Consider the following 22,336-nt stretch of genomic DNA (forward strand, 5'->3'; position numbering starts at 1 on the left):
CTCCACCGTTTCAAAAAGATAATACCTTGGATGGTTTTGGATGCCAGCTCATTGCTCACATAGAATGACCATCTGCTGTATTGTTTTTCAAGATGTTATGGCTGAAATAAACTACTTTGCTGTATATTTTTGAACAAGCAGCATTTGTAGTACTCTGATCTTGTGATATATTCATTCTGAACAAGATAATGAGCAGATTGGCTGTGCCACTTATTATCAAGTTTGCCCAACAGTTCCTGTTATAATACTCTCTGCTTTCAGTTGCTTATAGTTTTGCCAAATCTCAACTGTTTGCGTGAAATTTTCCATGCAATATGTCTGCCTGTGCGTTTTTTTCCTTCAGCCATAATGATTCAGCCATTTCCAAGAACTAGTCTGAGGAAAAATATGCTGCTTTGCCCATGTTAAAAAATTATGATGACCTTTTCTTTGAACAGCTGTAACTCACCTATGCTTTGGAACACAGACTTGAAATTTGGCACAGAGGCTGGCTTTTATGCCAGTGATGTGCCTTGTACCATCCCCATATGGATGTGCATATGCATTATGATACAAACTTCAATCATATGATCCATTAGAGCCGGTCAGGAACTTTTTTTAGATTTTTTCCGTCAAAAATACTTATAGAAATAAAAACCTTTGTGCAGAAACATATCTTTTTCTCAGGTCCTGGATGTAATTTCTGGTCAGAACCAGAGAGAGAGAATACCCTCTGTATAGGGTGCTCACTTGGAATGTGAGAGACCAAAGTTTGAGTTCCTGCTGTACATGACTGCTGGAGTTGTTACACTTTATACAAATAATTATATATTCATCAGGCCAGTGAGGAAGAAACTGACTCTATAGTATGGTGGTTAGGGCACCTGCCAGGAGGTGGGAAACTCTGGATGAAGGTCCTACTCTGAATTAGGTAGTGTAAGGACTTGATCCTGGTTTTCTGCTGCTCTAGATGAGTTTCTACCCACCATACTATCGGCTATTCTAGGATGGGGCACTCTTTTTCTCATTTTAAACACCAAAAATTACTGGTAACTTTTGACTTTAATTTCTGTTCCTCAGTTCCTCTTCTTAAAATGAGGATATCATCCCCCTCCCCCCCCACCTCTCAGAGTTGTTGCAAAGATAAATTAATTAATATTTGTGAAACAGTCAATATACTGATCACTGATGAACGTAATAGAAAAGCCATCCAGGAAATTAATCCTCCTCTAAAGCTCTTTCCTCAGCATGCCTATCGTACCAAGCTTTCTGATCTTCCTGACTTTTTCTAAGATTTTGCTGTACAAAATCCATCAAATCCCCTACTGTTTTGTTTCTTCAATATTGCCTTCCCAGGAGTCACAGATCAATTTCAAGTGTTCCCTGACCTTCTCCCATATAAGAGATCAAAGAGAGCAAACCCTTGGGGAACGCTTCTAGATGCAAACAGTAGATATGGAAGCAACACATCCCGGTCATCCTTGTGCCTGGAAACATACATCCTTTCAGAGTTCCATTGAAACTTTCAACCAATCCATTAGTCTCAAGGTGATAGGGTGCAGTTTTTAAGTGCTTTACGCCACACAATTCCCACAATCTCTCAAACACCATAGATATAAAATTAGTACCATGGTCTGTCAGCATTTCCTTGAGAAAACCCACCCTGCTAAAGTTGGTAAACAAAGCTGTGGCCACAGTCTCAGCTTCAATGTTAGATAATGTTATGGCTTCAGGGTATCTGGTAGCAAAATCCACCACCACAAGAATATACCTTTTTCCATTCCTAGAAGGTCTGGATATAGATCGCACAATGGTCACAGATATTTTGGAAAAAGCCTCTGCTATAATGGGTAAAGACTGCAGGGGTATCTTCCTAGTCCCCTTAAATCCCTTACACTTCTGACACTAGTCACAGCTCCTTCAGTAGTTTTGTATTGAGTCATACATAAGTGGCCAAAAGAAGTTCCACCTTAAAATGTCATATGTTCTTTCTATTTCTAAATGACCTCCAAATGGCCCATCATGAGCTAATTGAAGTAGATCTCTCCCCTACACCTTTCTGGCACAACTATTTGCTGACAAAAGTCTCTGGGTAACCTTCTCTTCCCTGCAGGGGCTTCCCTAAACAATATCCCGTCCTTTACAAAAAACCTTCCCCTTCCTTCCTCTGTTGGGGCATTACTCATTGGCCTATTCCAATGAAACATCATTCTTCTGGGCCACAATGAATTCCTTCTGAGTTTCACTTAAATTCAGAACTATCTCTGATGCATCAGGAAGATTTTCACCTGATCCCCCTGCCTGGGGGCTGCCACATTCTATGGGTGAAGGGCTGAAGGCCACTCCTCTTTGGAGCTCTTGTCACTGACATCAGGCAAGCTAGAGGTATCAGCACCATACTTGATACCTTATTATGACATTAACCCTATTAAACTTAGTCATAATGTCATTCTCTATCAGAACATCCACTGGAGGTTTATCTTGAATGCCCACCATCAGTTCACCACTAAAATCCCCCCACTCCAGATGAATCTTCGCTAAAGGAACAGTTACAGGAAACTCGGCTAAAGCCAGAACAGTTATATTCTTCCCTGCCAGCTTGTCCTCCTCTTGGACATAAACACTCCTTAACCAAAGCAATGTCTGACGCTGTGTAGCACCAACCATGATGATATACACGATTCACTTTTGCATTTCTAATAAATTCATCACTACCTCTCCACGACTCAGTTCTGACATATTCATGAGACCCTGTCCTTCCTCTACATCCTTCTTTGGAGCTAGGGACACCACGTTAACATTTACAGGGTTAACATCAGAACTCATAGTTATGGCATTGGCATTCACAGGGGTATCAGGTTGTGGGGTGGTTTGGAATTTTGGACAATTTGGCTTTATGTGCTCAGGCATTCCACACTGGTAACAGGTAACCGGCCTCCTTTTAGGGTAAGACATTCTGAACTCTGGGCTCCCATGAGCTTTATCCACGTTAGGGTTAGGTTTACTTCTAGACCTTTCCTTTTTTTAAAAAAAAAACTGCAGTGAATAGTGATTATTCTTTCCCAGGGGCTTACTTCTTTCATGATTTCGATTCTGCACAAATTCATCTTCAGTTTCATCAGCCTGCAAAACAGAATTGGGCTTTCCATCACATATAGCAGCCCAGACCTCATCACATTTGTTCAAGTGTAATTAATTGTATTAACTGTTCAAAATTACCTCAAGCTTTCTTACCAGTAATTCACTTCCTTACAAAACCTAATAGTTTGAGTACATTCCACATAAGAAATACCAATAGACATTTTAAAATTTCTAAATTTAAACCCATAAGTTTCAGAGGTAACCTTAAAATGTTTTAATGCAGTATCTTTATATTTTACAAAAATCAAGGCTTTATCCATACTCGTTTCATTGAACACGTCCCTAGCTTTCCCAGTCAATCTGGTTAGCAGGACAGGCATATGCTGCACCTCTGGGATATAGTGAATTTCACACTGATGATCAAAGGTAAAGAGAAATTCCTCTATGTCCTCAGAATCTTTGTAAATGGGGCAAATTCTTTCCCAATTTTTATTGTCCAAAGGGGATGGATTTCCAGGTTATGATAGCTTTTTCTGCTCTTCTAACACTTGGACCTAAAGTCTGGTAGATTCCTGTTTCATCTGGTGAGCCTTCTCCTTAGTAGCTAGCTGTTCTATATGCCTTAAATCAGAGTTTCTCAAACAGGGGTCACCGCTTCTGTAGGGAAAGCCCCTGGCGGGCCGGGCCGGTGTGTTTACCTGCCCAGTCCACAGGTCCGGCTGATCACAGCTCCCACTGACTGTGTATCGCTGCTCCGGGCCAATGGGAGTTGCTGGAAGCGGCGGCCAGTAAGTCCCTCAGCCCATGCTGCTTCCAGCAGCTCCCATTGGCCCGGAGCAGTGATCCGCGGCCAGTAGGAGCTGCGACTGGCCAGACCTGAGGACGGGGCAGGTAAAACACACTGTTCTGGCTCGCCAAGGGCTTTCCCTACACAAGTGGTGACCCCTGTTTGAGAAACCCTGCCTTAAATGGACCTCTTTTTCAATTTATCAATCTTTTCTTTAGCATCCTTTTTCATATCAGCTATCTTTTGCTTCTCCAGTAAACAAAGATCCGTAAGCTTCTCTTCAAATTCAAGTTGTTGTTTGTTTCTTATTGCAAGCATTCTCACTGTGTCTTTTTCCTGATCATTTGCCATTAGCAGATTTTTCAGTTCTTGATCTGGGCCTTTTTTCTTAAAAGACAATCCTCTCTATAATCAAATATCTTGAAGGCTTTTTCTATCGAGTTCTTCATATGATTGTTGCACACTCATTGTAACTGATTTTTAACCCTTAAACTCTCCAATATCAATATTAAATTTTGACAAACGTGGTTCTGATCCAAAACCCAATTAACCTGTTGTAATATGCATCCAGCTCCCTCAGTGCTTGTTTCTCTTAAGTTCTCTTCTAATATCACACATTTGTAGTATTTCATTTGTGACATGGTTTTGTCTTCTTATGATGTTTCCCAAGGATGTCCATTGCTGCCTCATTCATTACAGCATTGAAATTGCTGGTCATTGTTTCTATGTCTTCCTCTAGAGCAAAGAGCGGGGCAAATTTTCCACTGATTATTGCTTGGAATGACTCTGCAATGTTTTAGTCTGAGTCCTTCTAAGTCAACTTGGTTATGGTGAACTTTGGCTTGATGATTTCTCTTAGCTGCAGCCAAAAAATTAGCATCACTAGGTCGTGATCACTTCCAATATTAGCACCGGGGAAGTTCCTTGTTTTAACTCTGTTAATATCAGAACAAAATGGGTTTTTCACCATGATGTCGATCTGGCTGTGAGGTAGACCATTAGGTTGATCGTCTGGATGCTTTACGTGCTCCTAATGTGTTTGCAAGAACCAGATTGTTATAGCTGGTAAACTCCAAAAGTCTCAATCCTCTCTCATTGGTTACCGCGTTACAGAAAGGGCCACCCTAATCTTGCCGATCTTTCTGTGTATCAGTACCCACTTTAGCATTCCAATCTCCTTGTACAATCAGGATGTCTTTCTTGTGTACCTTATGTCTTGGAGTTGATTGTAAAAATCAATTTGCTCATGGTCATAGTCACACATACTACAAATGTGTGACATTAGAAGAGAATTTAAGAGAGATGAGAACAGCACTGAGGGAGCTGATAAATACAGAGAGATTGGCAGAAAGGTCAAGAAAGGAATGAAAGGGGCCAAGGAGATATGGATTGAAAAACAATGCTCTAAAATTGAAGATTGTATCAATAATAAAAATAGCAAATGAGCATTCCCGGTTGTAAAAGATCTGTTGAAGGAAAAATGGACCAAAGCTAACACAATTCAAGACAAAGAAGGGAACAGTCTTACAGAAGAAAGGATCATCATCAATAGGTGGACAAACTACTGCTCTGATCTATACAACCACCAGACAAATGGAAATCCTAGTGTCTTAGACATCCCAAATTCAACAGAACAGAGGAGGATGGCTTTCCAATACTACATGAAGATGAGACAGCTGTGAAATCACTCAAGAACGGAAAGACTACAGGTATTGACAACATCCCAGCTGAATTGATGAGATTCAGAGGAGAATAGTAATAGATGTACTCACCAAGACAAGATCTGCAACTAGATCTGGCAGACTAGTGAGTGGCCCTCCATGTGGACACAGTAACTAATCATCACTCTGCCAAAGAAAGGCAACCTGCAATTGTGTCAAAATTATCTGACCATACGCTTAGTTAGCCATCCCAACAAAGTGACGTTGAAAGTCATATTGAACAGATTGAAGCCACAACCAGACAATATCATTGCTGAAGAATAGTCTGGCTTTCATGCTGGAAGATGTACCATAGAACAGATTTTTAACCTTTGTGTTCTATGTGAGAAGTACTTACAACACCAGCAGGACATCTATAACATGTCTTTGACAACTTCAAGAAGGTGTTTGGCAGAGTATGGAATGAAGCTCTTGGGGCAACCATGAAGAAGTACAATGTTGGTCATAAGCTTATTCTTACCATTAAACAACTGTATGCCAAGGCTAGCAGTGTAGTTCTCATCAATGGCACAATAGAAGAGTGGTTTCTCACCACTGTTGAAGTCCAGCAAGGCTGCCTTCTTTCACTCACATTGTTCAACATCTACTTGAAGTGCATAATGACTGAGGCTGTAGAAGATCACATATGCACAGTCAGCACTGGGAGGCGAACAATCTCAAAGCTTCGGTTTACTGATGACATTGATGGCCTGGCAGGCAGTGAAGATGAATTTGCCAACCTTGTGAAATAATTGGATGAAACCTCCACAAAATATGGCATGGAAATCAGTGCAGAGAAAACCAAGCTGATGATAAACAAACATGATGGGATCAGCTCACATATCACTGTCAGTGGATAAGAGCTGGAGACAGTGAAACAATTCAAGTATTTGGGGGCAGACATCACTGATGTAGGATCCAAAGCAGAAATTCGGCAATAACTGTGCAAACAACAGTGGAAGCGGCAAAACTCAAGTCAATTTGGAGGAATAAAAACATTTCCTTGAAATCCAAACTGAAACTGCTGCACACATTGATAATCTCCATTTTTATGTTTGCATGCGAGAAATGGATCCTTACAGCAGAACTTGAATGGAAAATACAGGTAGTAGAAATGAGATGCTTCCATAAAATCTTGGGCATCTCCTATTTCCACCTTGTCACTAATGAAGAGGTCTGCAACATCATCACCCAGTATGCTGGGTCATATGAAGACCTCTTGATGACCATGAAGATGCGCAAGATGCAGTGGTATGGCCATGTAACAAGATCATCTGGCCTATCCAAGATCATCCTCCATGGGACAGTACAGGGGAAGAGAAGAAGAGGTAGACAGAAGAAGAGATGGATCGACAACATAAAAGAGTGGACAGGAATGGACTTTGCGGAGACTCAAGCACTGACACACAATCATCAAGGGTGGAGACAATTGGTTGATTTCTCATCAATGACAGTGCCCCAATGACCAATGCAGTTATGGGAGTGATGATGATGATGATGAATCTGCATCCAAACATGACTACGCTACTGTGACCAGGGTCCTAGTGTGGAGCCAACTGTGGTCAGTCAGTTAGGGTGAACTTCAAAGAATGGGGCAGACAATCCACATAAAGCTGGTGGATATTTCAATACTTAGATTCACCAAACCAGCAAAAAAAAAAACAAAAAAAAACAACACTTTATTACCTTACTGGTTACTCGGAAGTCCAAAAAACAGTTTCCTTAAAGCGATCCAATCTCAGTCCTCAATCCAGGTACTCACGTCAAATATGATGAAAATTTCTGTAAATCTTATTTCATTATATAAAAGAAAAGGATCTACCAATCCCAAATGATCAGACACATTACCTCCCATGTTAAAAACTGTTTCAGATTTTATCCAAATACATGCTACAGCCAATTCTTATTAACTAAGCTAAAATTTATTAAAAAATAAGAGCGAGCATATGGTTAAAAGATCAATATACATACAGGCCTGAGTTCAATTCATTGACGTTCAGACTCACAACAGAGATGGTGAGCTTTGTAGTTGCAAAGAGTTCCTTTAGAATTCAGTTCATAGATCATAGTCCAATGTCCAATCTCATATTCTGGGCATTCCAGCATAACCAGGACATCAGTTTTGTGATTCAAACTTCCTCTGATGAAGTCTAAGCAAATCTGAGATGACAGAATCAGGACCTAAGGATCTTTTATACAATTTCATGTATTTTGACAAGTTAGAATTTAGAACAAAAGGTTATTAGGATGACTTTGAAGGAGGTCTATTACCAGTACTTAGCTATATGAATTAACATAAGACCATTTGCTTGTTCTTCCACCATTAACAGTACATTTCAAAGAGAGATGAATACTGAGATATCCCATATTTACAATTCAATTACATAATAGGATTTTCTTTTGAGCTCTGAATTATTAGAATACAGCATAGACAGGGACTGTTGATTACATTGTCCACCCTACTCATACATATGTAAATACACAAAAACACAAATATTATCTCCCCATACGTCTTATGAGGGATGTTTAACCCTTTCTAGACATGTCTCAGAGAGGCATGAACAAGAGATAAAATATTGAATAGTTGCACATTAAGTGAGCACTGTCCACCCGATGTATTGAATGGGGCACAGGAGCTGTGCCAAACATACTATGTGATCATGTAATTAAAGATTGTATCATATATAGTGCATGAGCACAATGGGGCCAAATTAAGGTTGCTTTTGCTGGCATTTCCTAAATTTTGAGTGCTTGAGATTGCAACCTTCATATTATCATTTTAACATAGATATTTTGTTTGTATATTATGTAGAGTGGCATTTTAATTTGTTATTAATATGTCTAATTGATTCGACTCTAAAGTGCCGTGAAATATTCACATGAAATACACACTGTGGGTCTGATTCTCCTCTTTTATAGCAATGTAACATCACTGACCTCAAAGTTGGAATGATGGAGCTTCTAGAATCTGGTGGGGATGAAGCATAAGGTCTTTGATACAGGGTTTTTGAAAACAATATGGTGATTGGGGGGGGTGGAAGGAGAGGGTCAATACTAGGACAAGACTACACAAGAGTCTAAGGTGGTCCATTTTAGATTTGTATTAAGATATGATTTATACCCATGTCTGAATACAAATCGCATGCGCTGGTATTTATATCAAATGAACATAAGGAATATTTTGCATTTATTTATAATGTTATCTGAATATGAACAAGGCAGAAGAAGTATGAATTGTCACCATGTTTGTAGATATCAAAATTTCAACTGTCCATTGCAAAAAATGAAAACAATTGACTTATTTTTCCCAATGAGAAGTAGTCTTTACCATGGAAAATTTATTTTTCACACACACAGACACACACTGTGAAAAAGTTCCTTCACTGCCTTGGTGGGTCCTGCACTTATTGGCAGATTTGCTCACCTCAGTGATCTTCCCCACAGTCTGAGTCAGCTCCTCCTGTGTCTGATCAGGAGTTGGGAGGTTTGGGGGGAACCCGGGCCCGCCCTCTACTCTGGGTTCTAGCCCAGGGCCCTGTAGATGCCACTGTCTATAGTGCCTCCTATGACAGCTACAACTCCCTGGGCTACTTCCCCATGGCCTCCTCCAAACACTTTCTTTATCCTCACCACAGGACCTTCCTCCTGATGTCTGATAACGCTTATACTCCTTAGTCCTCCAGCAGCACACCCTCTCACTCTTAGCTCCTTGTGCCTCTTGCTCCCAGCTCCTCACACGCACTTCCTCTCCTTTAGCTCCTCCCTGCCTGACTGGAGTGAGCTCCTTTTTAAACCCAGGTGCCCTGATTAGCCTGCCTTGATTGGCTGCAGGTGTTCTAATCAGCCTGTCTGCCTTAATTGGTTCTATCAGGTTCCTGATTATTCTAGTGCAGCCCCTGCTCTGGTAACTCAGGGAACAGAAACCTGCTTCTTCAGTGGCCAGTAGATCTCCCTTCTATTCCTCTGCTGTAGAGGGGAGGAGAGAGAGGGCTGCTGCTGCTGTTCCTGCTGAGCACTGGGCCCTCGCTGCTGCTGTTTCTGCTGCTGTTCCTGCTCCTGCTGCTCCCCTGGCTGGACTAGACACCACCACCCACCCCGCTCTCTGCTTTCTGCTTACTAGCTGGGTGTAAGATCCCCTTCCCCCCCTCAGTTACTGCTGTTACTCCACCTACAGCCCTGGGGAAGTAGGTGGGCTGCTGGTCTGCTTCCCAGAGAGGAGGGGAGTGAGGGACCTCAGCTCTTGTTGCTGAGGACACCATCTGAGCGGGGTCCCTCCTGCCTGGACGCCAGACCACCACCACCTGGAGCTACTGTGGCTGCTGTGGCTGTTGCTAGGGAGCTGTTGGTGCCCGGAGGAGGAGAGGAAGGAGACGAGGACCGCCCGCTGCTGGAGACCGCGTGAAGACCAGTGTGGAGGGGGCATTCTTGGATTGAGTATTTTTCGAATGCGCTCTTGTGGTGGGGTTTGGACTGTGTCTGTTGGGACACTGGGGGTGTGGCGTGGAGCCTGCCCCCGGTCCATCTGTGTTCCCTTTTGCCTCCACCGCCATTGTTGTCCCCTCCACCACACCCACTGGCTGTTTTCCTTCTGCTTTGGACTTCTGCCTCTGGGACTGAGCTGCTCACCTGGCTCACCACACCTGCTTCCATCATTTGGGCCTGCAGCAGCAGCAACCTAGCATTCACTTTTTGGCATGCGTGCCTATGGGCGCACCACCTCCCCCCTCCCCTGGGCTGACCCCCTCCCCTTTGCCACATTTGTCCACCTCACCTATTTCCCTCTGTGGCCTGATAGTTCTGCCCCAGCCTTGCAGCTGTCCCCGTAGTCCCTCTACCCCATTCCCAGCTCGCCCTTCCCCCCCCACCCTCTGCTTCCCCAGCCCTGATTGGTCCCTCTTCTTGTGCGCCCACTCCCCCTCCCATGCGCTTGTGCCCTTCCCCATTTGGTTTCCCCTTGTTCACTGCAACCCCCCTCTGCCGTTGTCCTCCTCATCCCCTAGTGCAACTAGAGGAGCCGGAACTCCCCTCTGCGTTGGTGCCCTGAAACCCTCACACTCCTAGGTCCTTGGTTGCTCCCCACGTCCCTTTTAGCCTTCCCTTTCTGGTGCCCTCCTCCCCTGCCTGCAGCCTAGCAGGGAGGGGTGGTTGCCTCCTCTCCTTCCCTTCCCCTCGCTGTTTGTCCCCCTTCCCGCTCTCGTTATGGTGGGGGACGCAGCGGGGGAGACCCCTCATGATGCTCCCACTGCCCCTCCTCTACCTGCCCCCGTGTCCACTGCCCAAGCCTCTGCCTCGGCCACCGCTGCCGATCCACCTACCACTTCCCCTGCTGGGGCACTGGCAGTGGCGAGTACTGGGGAGACCTCCGCTGCTGCCACATCCCTCGCCCCTTCCGATTCGGGGGGAGCCCCCCCAGCCGGTGGGAAGGGTCAGGGTGGGAAGAAGGGAAAGGGCCCCGCTAGAAAGGCCAGGCCCTCCATGGCGGAGACTGCCCCCGCTGCTGCAGCCCCACTACTGGCTGCGGCATCCCTCCCAGCTATTCCCTCCACCAGATCTGCAAGTGTCCCTCCCCCGGCCCCCAGGGTGTACGCTACCATCTACAGTGGCCAGGTCCCCTTTCCCACCTTGAACAGGAAACACGGCGTCCGTTGCCTTCTGGTGCCCGCCTCGCCCCATGTGGAGACCTATGTGCGGGCGTTGGCGAGGGTGCTGGGGCCCACGGCCTTTGTGGCGGCCTCCAAAATGTACCGGAAGGTGGTCTTCTTCTTGGCATCAGAGGCCACCTCCCAGGAGGCAGTAGAGACGGCCCTGGCGGTGGGGGGCGTGTTTGTCCCCCTGGAGCCATTGGAAGACCTGAGGGTCCGCTTAATCCTGACCTCTGTCCCTCCCTTCCTGGCCAATGCCGCCCTGCTTCCCGCCCTTTCTGCCCTGGGGTGCCTCATCACCGTCATCAGCCCTCTACCCTTGGGCTGCAAGGACCCCGCCCTCCGTCATGTTCTCTCTTTCCGCTAGCAAGTGCAGCTTCAACTGCCGCCGGCGGTGCGTGGCAGAGAGGCACTCGAGGGGTCCTTTCTGGTCTCCTACCAGGGAGCTCACTGCCGGGTTCATTATTCAATGGGGGAGGCCCGGTGATACCTCTGCCAGGCGATGGGGCACGTCCAGAGGGACCGCCCCTTGGCCCAGCACGGAGGAGTGTCTGGGACCCCCGAGCCCTGGCAAGGCGCCGGCCCTGTCATCGCCAGTACCCCTGGCTGCCCGGCACTCTAAGCTTGCCCCTCCTCCTTCTTGGTCCACCACTGTGGAGGAGGTGCGGCAGAGATACCACCAGGTGTGGGAGAGGTCTCGCCCCAGTGAGACTCCTCTCTTGTTCCTGCTACCCCACCATTGCCTCCCCAAGTTCTTGAGCCATTGCCCTTGCCCTCCGACCCGACCCCTGTTAGCCCCCGGATGATGCCATGGAGGGCTGGTCCTTAGTGCAGGGAAAGCGGGGCAAGCGGAAGGCTCGAGCCGTTACATCCTTTGGATTCGGAGACCCCCCAGAAGAGCAGGAAGGGAGGCACCGATGATGAGCCTTACACCTTGCCCCCGATGACTCCCGTTCTGTGGTGCTGGCTGGGGACATCGTGGCAGCACCGGAAGGTAACGCCGCCTCTCCTCCAGGGTCCCTTCCTGTGGCAGCCCCAGAGGGGGCCTCTCTCGTGCCCTTCCCACTCGACGCCTCTGCAAGCGCCGCGGTGGGTATCGCCTCGGGTGCTTGCAGGAAGGGCCCTGGGGTGGTGAATGGTGATCTCCCTTCCATCTCTGAGGAGATCGAGGCCCTGGGTCTGACCCCGGTCACGCAGGGGGAGGACGACCCTCTGCTAGCGGGCCTGTATCTGGGTGGCCTCATCACGGTCCCCCTGTTCCCGAGTTCCTTTCCTCTGACTGCTGCTTCTGCTCCCACCTCTGAAGGTCGCCTGGACTCTTCCATCGACCCAGCTGCGGGTGGCACCCTGTTGACAGCCTCCAAGCCCATTGGGGCGACGGTCAGTGCCCCGCTGCCGAGACCTGGTTCCCAGGGGGAGTCCCTCTTGGGTGTTGAGGACCCGCCCTCCTTCCTAGGCAGGGGCCCCGTTGACAGACATCTATCTCTGGATGCCGAGGCTGCCGCACGTGCCACAGTGGCTGAGCCCGGCATCGTTAGGGGTCTCCTTCCTACTTCCCAGATCCCTGAGCCTGGCCAGGAGAAGCCACCATCCAGCGGCTCAACTATAGAGGCTCAGGATCCTGCCTCTACCCTCTTCCCCAATTCTCTCCCTGATCCCCGCCCTACTCCTGTTAGCCCTGTCCTTGTCCCCCCCACCTCCTGTGATGCCAGTGCGGTCCCTGGGAATACCCCCCAGGGAGCGGCTTCACTAGTTTTTCCTTGTCCCGACCCACCAGGGGCTGCTGTTCTCCTTCCACCGCCCCTTGTTGAACCAGGGAGTGGGGCAGGACACGTGGCGTCGGCCCATTGCACGCCACATCAGGAGTCTGCCCCCTACTGGCCCGCCTCGGTGGGCCACGGGGCTGTGACAGGGGCCCCACTGGGGGACAGTCATCAATCAGTGACCCCGCCCCTCATGCACTGAGGGAGGAGCTGCGAGAGTTCCTTGAGGACGTCCATTGCTCCTGTAACAAAGTCCAGCTTGCGCTCCGGCGGTGGGGGGATTTCCATCAGGTCCTCCGGGCTGCAAGGGCTCTCATGGAGGAGAGTAAGAGGACCGGGAAGCAGGCTGCCGCGGCCTACCGGCGAGTCTGCCTCTTCCATGACTATTTACTCACCTACGGGGTAGGTCACGGATTGCTGCGCGGCCTGCCGGAGGCCGTGGTCATGTCTGCAGGCGAGGATCCCCCCCAGCCCTCCTCATGGCGCCGATCATCTTTGCCACTTTAAACACCCGGGGCTGTAGGATGGGTCTCCGCAGGAGCCAGGTGCTCTCCTTCCTTCAGGAGGGGGGATACTCTGTGGTTTTCCTGCAGGAAACCCATACGGATCCAGCCGCTGAAGTTAGCTGGCAGCTGGAGGGGGGAAGACAGGGCCTACTTTAGCCACTTCTCGGTTTACGCGGCTGGAGTGGCGACCCTGTTCTCCCCCGACCTACGGCCCGAGGTGCTGGGGGTTGCTGAGGCTGTGCCTGCTGCACCTCCGGGTCCACATGGAGGGGCTTGTGATTAATGTTGTCCACCTTTACGCCCTGACATCGGGCCTGAAGAGGTTGCGTTTTTATCAGCAGGCATCTGCCTTTTTCAGCTCCCTGGATCCTTGTGAGTGCCTGGTCCTGGGTGGGGACTTTAACAACACCCTCGAGGAATGAGATCGCTCGGGGACCAAGCAGTGCCCAACTGCCGCAGACGTCCTTTGGGAGATTGTCGATCGCCACTCCCTGGTGGACATCTGGCGCGACCGCCACCCAGAGGACGTCTCGACATTCACCTTCGTCCGGGTGGAGGCCCATCAGTTGCGCCACTCCTGGCTGGACCGTATTTACCTGTCACGTTTCCACCTTTCACGGGCCCACTCCTCCAGCATTCGGCCGGCCCCCTTTTCGGATCACCACCTTGCCACCATGACGGCCTCTTTCTGTGCGGAGAGGCCTGGGCCAGCCTATTGGCACTTTAATAATAGTTTGCTGGAGGATGCAGGCTTCGTGTCGTCCTTCCGGGAGTTCTGGCTGGCCTGGCGAGGGCAGAGGCGCGCCTTTTCCTCGTTGCAGCGGTGGTGGGATGTGGGGAAGATGCGCACCTGGCTCTTCTGCCGTGACTACACATGGGGCACCAGCCGACGGAGGGATGAGGCAATAGGACAGTTGGAGTGGGAGGTCTTGGAGCTGGAGCAGCGTCTGGCCGCCAGCCCCGAGGATCCATCCCTCTGCGGAGCGTGCCGGGAGAAGCTAGAGGAGCTCCGGGCCCTCAAAGACCATGGGGCCCGGGGTGCTTTTGTTCAATCCCGCATCCACCTCCTTCGGGAGATGGATCGCGACTCCCGCTTCTTCTATGCCCTGGAGAAAAGGAGGGGGGCCAAGAAGCACGTCACCTGCCTCCTGGCGGAGGATGGCATCCCCCTCACGGATCCGGCGGAGATGTGCCAGAGGGCCAGGGCCTTCTACGCGACTCTTTTCTCCCCAGATCCGACCGATCCTAACGCTTGCAGAGTGCTCTGGGACGGACTCCTGATGGTCAGCACGGGTGACCAGGACCGGCTAGAGCTGCCTCTCACTCTGGCCGAGTTCTCAGAAGCCCTCCGTCGCATGCCCACCAATAAATCTCCGGGCTTGGACGGGCTGACCGTGGAGTTCTACCGTGTGTTCTGGGACGTCCATGGCCCAGACCTGGTCACCGTCTGGGCCGAGTCTTTGCAGAGCAGGGTCCTCCCTCTCTCGTGCAGGCGAGCCGTGCTCGCCTTATTGCCGAAGAGGGGGGACCTCCGCGACTTACGGAATTGGCGTCCCGTCTCGCTCCTCAGCACGGACTACAAAATTGTTGCGAAGGCGATCTCGATGCGGCTAGGGTCCGTGCTGGCGGACGTGGTCCATCCAGACCAGACCTACGCAGTCCTGGGCCGCACCAACTTTGATAACTTGTATCTGGTCCAGGACCTTCTGGAATTGGGGTGTAGGGATGGTCTGTCATTTGCCCTCTTGTCGCTGGATCAGGAGAAGGCATTCGACAGGATGGATCATGGGTATCTCCTGGGCACTCTGCGAGCATTCGGCTTCAGACCCCTGTTTGTGGGTTTTCTCCAGGTGCTGTACGCTTCTGCGGAGTGTCTGGTCAGGCTCAACTGGACCCTGACTGAGCCAGTCAGCTTCGGGCGAGAAGTGCGGCAGGGGTGCCCCCTCTCGGGCCAGTTGTACGCTCTGGCGATCGAGCACTTCCTCTGTCTCCTCCGCAAGAGGTTGACGGGGTTGGTGCTTCGGGAGCTGGGGCTGCGGCTGGTCCTGTCGGGGTACGCTGACGATGTGCTCCACGTGGTCCAGGATCCGGGCGACTTGGCGCAGGTGGAGGCTTGCCAGGCTGTGTACTCGGCGGCCTCCTCCGCCTGGTTCAACTGGGTCAAGAGTTCTGGCCTGGTGGTTGGGGACGGGTGGCAGGCAAGCTCCCTCCCACCCATGCTTCAGGCCATCTGGTGGAGCGCGGGTCTGCTGCTCTATCTCGGCGTTTACCTGTCTGCCACGCATCCGTCCCAACCGGAGAACTGGCAAGGTTTGCAGGGCAGGGTGACGGAGCGGCTCCGGAAATGGACAGGACTACTCCGGTGCCTCTCCCTTCGGGGGAGGGCACTGGTGCTTAATCAACTGGTCCTGTCCATGCTCTGGTACTGGCTCAACACCCTGGTCCCGGCCCCGTATTTCCTGGCCAACCTCCGGACGGCGATTCGGAGTTCTTTTGGCCAGGGACGCACTGGGTCTCTGCAGGGGTCCTCCACCTGCCCCTGGAGGAGGGGGGGCAGGGCCTGAAGTGCTTACACACTCAGGTCCATGTCTTCCGCCTCCAGGCCCTGCAGAGGCTCCTGTTTGGTGCGGGTAGTCCGGCGTGGAGCATATTGGCGCACGCCTTCCTCCGCCGCTTCCGAGGGCTCCGATACGACCGGCAGCTCTTTTACCTCCATCTGAGAGATCTTCTACGAGACCTCTCCGGGCTGCCGGTCTTCTACCAAGACCTCCTCCGGACCTGGAAGCTCTTTTGAACGACCAGGTCCGTGGCGGCCACCATTGGGGCTGACCTCCTCGCAGAGCCCCTTTGCTACACAATCCCCAGCTACCAAATGGCAGGACCTCCTGCCACCTCCCGAGGGTGAGAAGCCCCGGTGAGCTAGCTTGTACTCTGTCCTGGTCCTGAGGCCCGCCAGGGATGTCAGTTGGTGGCTCCTTCATGGGGCCTTGGGCACGGGCGTGTACTCGGCGCCGTTCACCCCTGTCCCTAACACCTGCCCTTTCTGTGGCAAGAAGGAGACCTTGGTGCACATTTATTTAGAGTGCGCCAGGTTGCAGCCCCTGTTCTGGCTCCTCTTGAATATCTTATTGTGTTTTTGCTTTCACATTTCCCCTCACCTTTTTATCTACATGCTCCCCATCCGTGGCCCCACGAAGTCGCGGGATCTCCTTATCAACCTCCTTTTAGCCCTGGCCAAACTAGCCATCTACAACACCAGGGAGAGGAGGTTGGCCGACAGGATTTCCTGCGACTGTAGGGCCTATTTCCGTTCCTCCGTCTGTTCACTCATCCGGGAAGAGTTCCCCATCAGGTTCCCTTTGTTTAGCCCTATGACCTCAGTCCCGATCCTGGGTTTCTCATTGGTTGTCCCATGCAATTATTTGGTGTCACAGACCTGTGGATCCTCCCCTTAAGCTCTAGGGAAGGTCCTTTATCAATGGGTGGGCTTTGCCTGCCCACTTCCTTGATACCAATAGGACCAGAATCCTGTACCCTACTGGTTTGAGTCTGTCACAACACACACAAAAAAAGTTTAGTTGAAAATCTAATTTCTATAAAAAAAGTTTTGATGGAAAATTGTGGCTCATCCCTAGTCAGTATCGAGGAGAATTAGCTTTAATGATTGCGCCAAAGAATTAGGCAGATGCATATTCTGCATCCAATCCTGTGAGGCACTGAGCTTGAAGTCAATCAAAACTACTGAGGGTATTCAACCCCTCATAAAACCAAACACCTTTTCACCTTCCTGGCATTTCAAATGAACACTGTATGTCCTATCTACAGTACAGCACTCTAAAAATATACAGACTGCTATGATGATTAACGTTGGGCTCACAAAACAACTGATAGTCTGGAATGTTTATCTACATGTACCTAAGTATTGATATAGTCACCTATTATTTTCAGTTTATTCTTGCTCATCTGTTTCCCCACCTGCTGCTGTTGGTTCAAAAAGAGCTAATCTGGACCATCTAATTACATCTCATATGTAGTATCTAAGTATCAGGCTATCTCTCTGACATAACTTAGAGCTTTAAAAACATTTAAATTATGTTTTAATTATCTAAATGAATTATACATCTGCTTTTGGTTACAAATACTAGGAAGCTGTTGCTTGATTAGTGATGATATAGCAATTGTACATTTGTTTCAGCTGATAAAGATAACTTTCTTTTCTATTTTATCTGTTTGTGATGAGTGAATAATTGCTAACACCTGGCTTACACACCAAGGATATTCTTGAAAAACAACACTGAACTATAAGAAAATTACTGGTGTCAAAACTTAAATAGGTAAATTAGTTTAACTGAGCCGAAATTCTATGGTTTTGGCAGAACTGTGCCGCCCTTTGACATCTGTTTTTATATGACAAACAATATATTTGACTGGGAAGAAATCTTCATCACTTCTAACGTGTCCATCTCATATGATTTCTGAACTACGGCACTATCTATCCTCTTCTTCAGACCCTATCCAAAGACTGAAACAAATTAATTGTGTCTAATTTATGGTTGTCATGGTATAATTCCCCACTCTGAATCTTAGCGTCCAAAAAGGTGGGGTACCAGCATGAATTCCTCTAAGCTCAATTACCAGCTTAGTACTTGTAGCGCTGCCACCAACCAGGAATTCCAGTGCCTGGTACACTCTGGTCCCCCCCAAAACCTTGCCCGGGGACCCCCAAGACCCAGTCCCTCTGGATCTTAACACAAGGAAAGTAAACCCTTTCCCTCACCGTTGCCTCTCCCAGGCTTCCCCTCCCTGGGTTACTCTAGAAGATCACTGTGATTCAAACTCCTTGAATCTTAAAACAAAGAGGAAAATTCACCTTCCCCCCTCCTTCTCTCTCCCCCTCCCAGACTCTCCCAGAGAGAGAAAGTAATCCTAACACAGAGAGAAAATTAACCTTTCTCTCTCCCTTCCCCCCTTTCTCTCCACCAATTCCCTGATGGATCCAGACCCAGTCCCCTGGGATCTCACCAGAATAAAAAAACAATCAGGTTCTTAAACAAGAAAAAGCTTTTAATAAAAGAAAGAAAAAACAGTAAAAATTATCTTTGTAAATTTAAAATGGAATAGGTACAGGGTCTTTTAGCTATAGACACTGGGAATACCCTCCCAGCCTAAGTATACAGGTACAAATTAAAATCCTTTCAGCAAAATACAAATTTGAACTCCTTCCAGACAAATACACATTTGAACTCCTCCCAGCCAAATATACATTTGCAAATAAAGAAAACAAACATAAGCCTAACTCGCCTTATCACCTAGTACTTGCTATTTTGAATCTATAAGAACCTGTATCAGGGAGATTGGAGAGAAACCTGGTTGCATGTCTGGTCACTCTCAGAACCCAGAGAGAACAACCACCAAAATCTAACAGCTCACACAAAAACTTCCCTCCCTCAAGATTTGAAAGTATCCTGTCCCCTGATTGGTCCTCTGGTCAGGTGACAGCCAGGCTCACTGAACTTGTTAACCCTTTACAGGCAAAAGAGATATGAAGTACTTTTTTTCTATTAACTCTTACTTATCTGTTTATAACGGCTACAAAAACGTTTTTAAAAGATGTGAGATTTAACTACTTTATTAATTAATGTCTGTTTAATATTACAGCTGATCAAATTATTTGTGGACAATATTCCACACAAATATAGAATTTTTTTTTCTGTTTGGAAATCATTGTGAGCTGATCTTAATTTCTAAGGGAGAAAAAACTTAACTAGATGTTTCATAGTTACATGAACTATGTGAGCTGACTTGTTTGCAAACTGTTCAGCTGAACTTGTCACAATCCTTTAGGAGATTCATCGTGTTTGACTAGATAGAGATATTACCCTCTGTGATAAATGAAGGGGGGTAGGTAGCTCCCTTTTATGGACATTCAGCCAGCCAGTAACTATAAAATCCTTCTTAGTAACTGTTCTCTAATTGCTCTACCTATAAAGGATTAAAAAGTCTCACTGCTATGCATAGATAAAAGGAAGTGAGTGGGCACCTGTCAAAAAGAACCCATGGGAAGGGTAGAGCTTTTTAAAATTGAAGCAAGATTCCCCTTTTGTCTGTCCGCTGTTCTCCCGGGGGGAGGCAGACAAGATAACAGCTATGCTGTAAGACACTTTGGGTCAGGTGTGAAATATCCTCGGTATCATACCTAGAAACTACTTATTTGAAACCCCAGATATGTAAGAAGATCAGGAAATGTCTAGGAAGAGGCAATTAGGTTTATCTCTTTTTATTTCTTTATGGCTTGTGGACTCCTCTGTGCTAACCTCAGGTGCTTTTGTTTTGCTTGTAATCTTTAAGCTTGACCTCAAGAAAGCTGTTCTTGATGCTTAATCCTTGTAGTTGCTCTTTTAAAGTCTAGCAATAGCCTGAGTTCCCAGATGTATTTCATTTTTTAAAATGTTATTAATGAAATTTACCTTTTTTAAGAACAAGATTGGATTTTTGTTTTTTAAGAGGTTTGTGCACGTTGTTTAATTAGCTGGTGGCAACAGCTGATTTCATTTTTTTCCCAGCTCTTTCCCGGAGGGGGGGTGGAAGGGCTTGAGGGACCCCACAGGAAGGAATTCCCAAGTGCCCCTTCCTGGTGTCTCAAAGGGGTGCTGCACTTGGATGGTGGCAGCATCTACCAATCCAGGTCAGAGAGAAGCTGTAACCTTGGGAGTTTAATACAAGCCTGAAGTGGCCTGTATTAATTTTCAGACTCCTTGTGGGGCCCCACCTTCTGCATTCGAAGTGCCAGAGTGAGGAATTAGCCTTGACACCCTCCCTGACTCATAGGAGGCCTGACACTTCTGGTAAAGTGTATCTTGCAGGATTAGCCTGGATTGCAAACACTTTAGGAGAGGGAACAACTTTTTGTTATGTGTATATGCAGCTCCTAGCACAATAGCGCCCCATCCTTACTGGAGATTCTAGGCACTGCTTTGAAAAAAATTATACTAATAGTTGTTGTAGTCTCAGGTAGTCCAATCACTTTAAACAGGCTGCACAAGTTTTACTTCTTCTTCCAGGATGTAGTACATATAGCTCCAGTTGGGTAACTCTTATCCCAGGTAGCACAGAAAGTGAGCCATTTGATTAGAGAAGAGAGTCAGAGTCCAGCAGGTAGAGTAGTATACCTGACCTCATCTTTTATCTGCTGAATATCTTGAAAAATATATGTCCTCTTAAAAATCAGGGGCTCCGCTGGGATAGGGGAGAACGTGCTGTGGCTTGTATGAAACCAAGTATATGATCAGGAGACAGGGTGAAGTATACAGTTGGATGAGAGAGAGAGAGAAAGGAAGAAGGAATATTAAGAAGGGACAACAAGGACTGGACAATCTAGATATTCAAATTGTCCATATAGATATTTTCAAAAGTGAATAGCAATTGTTGAGTGCCTCTTTTTTTGGGGTGCCCAACCTGAGACACTTTAAAGCAGCCTGATTTCCAAAGGGTGAGTGCTCAGCATCCAATAAGAGGTACCCAAAATCACTTGTTACTCTTGAAAATATTAGACCCTTACATTTAATGTCAACTTTTAGACATTCTTTCCTTACTAGAAGTTTCCCCTTTTACCAAAATTTCCTTCTGAGACTGATTCAGTTAGATGTTTAGGTTCAGACAGCCTGAGAATTAAGTACGTAATCAGGCACTCAGTATAAATGAATTGGCAGATGCTAACATTTAAGTAATTTAAGCAGCTTCCACCCACTTGTGAGAATCCTGTTTTCCAAGTGCCTTTCAGTGATTAATGTCTGGTACCATGTCAAAAGTCTTCTTCAAATAATATTTTTCTTTTACAGTAGAAACTAAAGACATGATACATTTTAAGACCTTTTAAAACATACCTTTCTTATTAAGTTTTAAACTTGTGTAATTTCTCCCAGGAAAATGATCATTATACTTTCCTACAACCCCATGTTTCTTTGCTTCAGGAGTTATTGTTAAACCAAACAGTAATAAATCAATCTAAAATTATTTTCTGCTAAATTTCATTGGAAGTATTAGAATAAATTGTTTGAACACAATATCTGCTCTTGGATAGTTTGATTTATTGCTCAAGGGTATTTATTTTCTACAATAAACACACACACACACACAAATTGAGTTCACCACTAAACGCTTGAAACTGAACAATAGTACAGTGCTTATAGCAACTTTTAGAGCTTCATAAAACAGTATGAAAGAGCAATTCTAAAGGACAAAAGAAAAGACCATCTAATATAGTCCTTGTGCTAATAAAACACAAAAGGTTTAGGTGGCAAAGAGCTCGGAGTACAAATGCCACTCATTTAGTGATTTTTAAAAGGAAAGCAAATAGGTTAATAATTGTGTGACATTGATTTTTGTATACAAGTTTGTGAGGCTTTATTTTATGTTTACTTGCATTCTGTTAGTTCTTAATTCATTGACTAACAGGTACAATAATATAATAAACATGCAAGAGAGAGTAACAGAAAAAAATTTTTTTCTCTGACTAATACTGATGGGTCAGAAAGAGTGTAGAATGGCGGATGATGAAAAGAGAAATATAGGCCAAAAAAAAGAAATCAGATCAAATATCCCTGCATTCTAGAAAATTAAAATCTGATATGAACTGTGTAACAGTGACACATCTTTTCAATATTGGTATCTAATCATTAGAAACAAGAAAATAACACAAAATTTATTCTCTTTCTCCTCTTTTTCTGTTTGTTCACAGTTAGTCACATCTGAGAATACCTATCAGATCAGGTCCCACAAACAAGATAGGTGGGGGAATATCTAGATTGAGAAACCCACTGGGTCTTAGGTGCCAAGTTGCTCAGCACTGGCAGGACCTAGGCACCTTTGCACATGCCCA

Source organism: Gopherus evgoodei, chromosome 1 (assembly GCF_007399415.2).
Source record: "Gopherus evgoodei ecotype Sinaloan lineage chromosome 1, rGopEvg1_v1.p, whole genome shotgun sequence".
Lineage (NCBI taxonomy): Eukaryota > Metazoa > Chordata > Testudines > Testudinidae > Gopherus > Gopherus evgoodei.